This window comes from Mya arenaria, chromosome 12 (genome assembly GCF_026914265.1).
Source record: "Mya arenaria isolate MELC-2E11 chromosome 12, ASM2691426v1".
In the NCBI taxonomy this organism is placed as follows: Eukaryota; Metazoa; Mollusca; class Bivalvia; order Myida; family Myidae; genus Mya; species Mya arenaria.
The window spans coordinates 51,587,764-51,593,877 of NC_069133.1; positions in this window are offsets into that span (position 1 = coordinate 51,587,764).

The following is a 6,114-nucleotide window of genomic DNA, read 5'->3' on the forward strand; positions in this document are numbered from 1 at the left end:
TGCTACATAGCTGGTGTCTTATAACGTATCCGTCGGTTACGCCATGCTACATAGCTGGTGTCTAATAACGTATCCGTCGGTTACGCCATGCTACATAGCTGGTGCCTCATAAAGGTGGCTGTGTCCGTTACGACATGCTACATAGCTGATGTCTAATAACGTGTCCGTTACGCCTTACTACATAGCTGGTGTCTAAAAACGTATCCGTCGGTTATGCCATGCTACATAGCTGGTGTCTAATAAGGTGTCTGTGTCCGTTGCGCCTTACTTCATAGCTGTTGTCTAATAACGTATCTGTCGGTTACGCCATGCTACATAGCACGTGTCTAATTACGTGTCCGTTACGCCATACTGCATAGCTGGTGTCTAAAAACGTATCCGTCGGTAACGCCATGCTACATAGCTGGTGTCTAATAACGTATCCCTCGGTTACGCAATGCTACATAGCTGGTGTCTAATTACGTGTCCGTAACGCTATACTACCTAGCTGGTGTCTAAAAACGTATCCGTCGGTTACGCCATGCTACATAGCTGTTGTCTAAAAACGTATCCGTCGGTTACGCCATACTTCATAGCTGGTGTCAAATAACGTATCCGTCGGTTACGCCATACTACATAGCTGTTGTCTAAAAACGTATCCGTCGGTTACGCCATACTTCATAGCTGGTGTCAAATAACGTATCCGTCGGTTACGCCATACTTCATAGCTGGTGTCTAATAACGTATCCGTCGGTTACGCCATGCAGCATAGCTGGTGCCTCATAAGGTGGCGGTGTCCGTTACACCATGCTACATAACTGGTGTGTTATAGCGTGTCTGTCCTGTTACGCCATGCTACATAGCTGGTGTCTAATAAGATGGTTGTGTCCGTAACACCATGCTACATAACTGGTGTCTAATAAGGTATCCATCCGGTTACGTCATACTACAAATCTGGTGCCTAATAAGTTATCCGTTCGGTTACGTCATACTACAAAGCTGGTGCCTAATAAGGTATCCGTCCGGTTACGTCATACTACAAAGCTGGTGCCTAATAAGGTATCCGTCCGGTTACGTCATACTACAAAGCTGGTGCCTAATAAGGTGGCTGTGTCCGGTTACGTCATACTACAAAGCTGGTGCATAATAAGGTGGCTGTGTCCGTTACGTCATACTACAAAGCTGATGCCTAATAAGGTGGCTGTGCCCGGTTACGTCATACTACAAAGATGGTGTCTAATAAGGTGGCTGTGTCTGTTACGTCATACTACAAAGCTGGTGCCTAATAAGGTGGCTGTGTCCGGTTACGTCATACTACAAAGATGGTGTCTAATAAGGTGGCTGTGTCTGTTACGTCATACTAAAAAGTTGGTGCCTAATAAGGTGGCTGTGTCCGTTACGTCATACTACAAAGCTGGTGCCTAATAAGGTGGCTGTGTTCGTTACGTCATACTACAAAGATGGTGTCTAATAAGGTGGCTGTGTTCGTTACGTCATACTACAAAGATGGTGTCTAATAAGGTGGCTGTGTTCGTTACGTCATACTACAAAGCTGGTGCCTAATAAGGTGGCTGTGTTCGTTACGTCATACTACAAAGATGGTGTCTAATAAGGTGGTTGTGTCCGTTACGTCATACTACAAAGATGGTGTCAAATAAGGCGGTTGTGTCCGTTACGTCATACTACAAAGCTGGTGCCTAATAAGGTGGTTGTGTCCGTTACGTCATACTACAAAGCTGGTGCCTAATAAGGTGGTTGTGTCCGGTTACGTCATACTACAAAGCTGGTGCCTAATAAGGGGGCTGTGTCCGTTACGTCATACTACAAAGATGGTGCCTAATAAGGCGGTTGTGTCCGTTACGTCATACTACAAAGCTGGTGCATAATAAGGTGGCTGTGTCTGTTACGTCATACAACAAAGCTGGTGCCTAATAAGGTGACTGTGTCCGTTACGTCATACTACAAAGCTGGTGCCTAATAAGGTGACTGTGTCCGTTACGTCATATTACAAAGATGGTGTCTAATAAGGTGGTTGTGTCCGTTACGTCATACTACAAAGATGGTGCCTAATAAGGTGGTTGTGTCCGTTACGTCATACTACAAAGCTGATGTCTAATAAGGTGGCTGTGTCCGTTACGTCATACTACAAAGCTGGTGCCTAATAAGGTGGCTGTGTTCGTTACGTCATACTACAAAGCTGGTGCCTAATAAGGTGGTTGTGTCCGGTTACGTCATACTACAAAGATGGTGCCTAATAAGGTGGTTGTGTCCGTTACGTCATACTACAAAGCTGGTGCCTAATAAGACGGCTGTGTCCGTTACGTCATACTACAAAGCTGGTGCCGAATAAGGTGGTTGTGTCCGTTACGTCATACTACAAAGATGGTGCCTAATAAGGTGGTTGTGTCCGTTACGTCTTTACGTCATACTACAAAGCTGGTGCATAATAAGGTGGCTGTGTCCGTTACGTCATACTACAAAGATGGTGTCTAATAAGGTGGTTGTGTCCGTTACGTCATACTACAAAGCTGGCGCATAAAAAGGTGGCTGTGTCCGTTACGTCATACTACAAAGATGGTGTCTAATAAGGTGGCTGTGTCCGTTACGTCATACTACAAAGATGGTGCCTAATAAGGTGGCTGTGTCCGTTACGTCATACTACAAAGATGGTGTCTAATAAGGTGGCTGTGTCCGTTACGTCATACTACAAAGATGGTGCCTAATAAGGTGGCTGTGTCCGTTACGTCATACTACAAAGATGGTGTCTAATAAGGTGGCTGTGTCCGTTACGTCATACTACAAAGATGGTGTCTAATAAGGTGGCTGTGTCCGTTACGTCATACTACAAAGATGGTGTCTAATAAGGTGGTTGTGTCCGTTACGTCATACTACAAAGATGGTGTCTAATAAGGTGGCTGTGTCCGTTACGTCATACTACAAAGATGGTGCATAATAAGGTGGCTGTGTCCGTTACGTCATACTACAAAGATGGTGTCTAATAAGGTGGCTGTGTCCGTTACATCATACTTCAAAGCTGGTGTCTAATAAGGTGGCTGTGTTCGTTACGTCATACTACAAAGATGGTGTCTAATAAGGTGGCTGTGTTCGTTACGTCATACTACAAAGATGGTGTCTAATAAGGTGGTTTTGTCCGTTACGTCATACTACAAAGCTGGTGCATAATAAGGTGGCTGTGTCCGGTTACTTCATACTACAAAGATGGTGTCTAATAAGGTGGCTGTGTCCGTTACGTCATACTACAAAGATGGTGTCTAATAAGGTGGCTGTGTCCGTTACGTCATACTACAAAGATGGTGTCTAATAAGGTGGCTGTGTCCGTTACGTCATACTACAAAGATGGTGCCTAATAAGGTGGCTGTGTTCGTTACGTCATACTACAAAGATGGTGTCTAATAAGGTGGCTGTGTCCGTTACGTCATACTACAAAGATGGTGTCTAATAAGGTGGCTGTGTCCGTTACGTCATACTACAAAGATGGTGCCTAATAAGGTGACTGTGTCCGTTACGTCATACTAGAAATATGGTGTCTAATAAGGTGGCTGTGTCCGTTACGTCATACTACAAAGATGGTGTCTAATAAGGTGGCTGTGTCCGTTGCGTTATGCTGCAAAGCTAGTGTAAACACATTGCTTGTTTAAAGACTAATGCCGCCTTACAACCTCGTGGAAAAGCGGTATCATACTAACAGATGTAAAAAAAGTGAAATGTAAACTTATTACAAATTATTGATGTAAGCATGTTTTTATTGATTTTCCGACATGAAATGATTTCCTTGGCTTTGATTGTCTATAATTTGCGTTCAGCATCAACCATGTACAGTGTTATTTTTAAATGTTCGATGTGTTTTGTTTGTATTATTATTAAATTTAATGGGAAAAGGTTGGGAGCATGGTGATAATTTAGTGTGATGGGTCATTTAATTATGCACGTAATATGCACCAGTCAATTGTAACCATGGCCCCCCAGGTCCGGGGAATAGCGGGGTCCAGCCAAGCCCGGGTAAGATCCCCTTCCTGCGGGAAAAAACTGCTGGTAAAACCCCGCCAAATGCCCCCACACCCCAGGGACTCAGTTAGGCCAATTCCCGGCCATTTTTAGCGCAAAGACAAAGCCACCGCATTCACCCGGCAATACGCGGCCACCTGAAAGGTAAAAATACGGCCCATTTCCCCGACTACCCCGTTTCCCCACCCCCCGGACCAGGGGCGTGGTTACAATTGACTGGTGAAATAAGATAGCTAGTAAAGCTATGCCCCTTTGTAAGAAGTGGCATATAGGTTTGCAAACGTGTTTTTTTGTGTGTAAGTCGGTCGGTCGGTCGGTCGGTCGATCAGTCAATGGACCAAGGTTTATCCGTAACACTTAAGTACGATTTGGCCGCGGGTTTCTTTGTTATGTTGATCATGAATAGTTGATGGCCCCTTTAGTAATTTGGATCAGATATTTTGAGCAACAATGTCTTGGGAAAAGCACAAAAGTTAAAGAACAGTTTGACCTAGAATGAGTAAACTTGTCATTTAACACAATAACTAAACAGTTCGAACTATTATTCTTGTCAATCGATGCCAACCATGTCTTTACATTTGATCATTACTATAAAATAAGTCGAATACTGGTTGAATCTACGACTATGCAACTTTAACGGTAGGCTGTAATTGTAGATGACCCATATAATTCAGTAGACCGAACTTTAAGGTGCAAACTCTCGACAACTGTTTCAAGTTTGACATAGGACCACGAAACCTAGATGGTATGTTGCACTTCACCAGCATGTGAACCCTTTCGTTTTGGGAGAGTGTGACTCGAGGTCAAGAGTAAAATTGTTATAAACATGAGCGCACAATATTTCAAAAACGGTCTGATTGATGACCATAAACATACAATTGTAGATGGTTTATAACCATTAATGAACCAGATTTTTGAAGGAAACGATCATTGCTAGTCTTGATTAAAAAGTAGAACGATTGAATGATGACTATTTCAGTTGGAAATTACTAGTTCATGTAGATGAAACTTACTGTTTGCAGGTATAGATAACTTTTAATTGAATCTCTTCATAAAAAAACCTTGATTTAGCTTATCATATACAAAGTTAAGACAAGGTAAGGATTGCGCATTATTATTTACAAACATATATTGTTTTAATGCATTTGAAAATGATCGAGACATTTGGGAATATGGTTTAGTACAACGCCCGACCAATTACTTCATATTGGCGAAGCCCAGGGCTCCAAATATCTAGAACGCTTGGGACGTTTTGCTATCGGGCAATTTAACTACTAATGTTACATGTCTATGCTCTCGTTTGGGCGGAGAAGTATTTGAAACGTTGTCACCAAATCAAACGGTTGGCGATTTTCTTTTCCAAGGCGTTGAGACTAATTCGAGGGGTGAATGCGAAAAGGTTTTAAGTGACATTAAATAAAGAAGACGGTAGAACATTTTCGCTTTCACCCCTCGAATTGTAGCAAGTCGAAAAAGTCACTGTTTCTGTAAAAGTCTGCAATATGTTCACCTTGTTTGGACGCTTACACTGCTTTATCGGGAATTAATCTGTTCAAATGTTCTAACGACATTGTATTTTTTTTCAATAAAATTGGGTTGTTTTACTTTGAAAAAAAAATGTCCTCACTAAATTGAAAGGTTTCAACAACGTTTCTAGATGGGTTTGATCCATACACAACAAGTCCAATGTGTGACGCCAGCACCGACATAAGGATGAGTAAAACAACTCTCATTATTATTCGGATAGTCCATCTAAAAACATAATTTAGAGCCGTTCGAAGACCTCAAAGGCAATTTCCGGTTTATTTGTAAGCTTATTTTTCTAACTGACCGTCGTATCTTGTAAGGTTGAAAAGTCGAAGGCGACATAATATCATTAATATTTATTGGAGTGTCATTGAATGGCTTATAGTAAAATGGTACTCATCAGAGCAAACAGTCGGATATTGAAGTATCAACAATTACACCATCAATCGAAACACCTCGGCCATTATCCAATATAATTGACAATCTCGAAGCTTGTCGGATTTTGCCCACTTGTTTTAGTTGTTCCACCATGTATAGCCACGTGTTTTGAAAAGAACACTATTGAATAAACGTACACAAGTA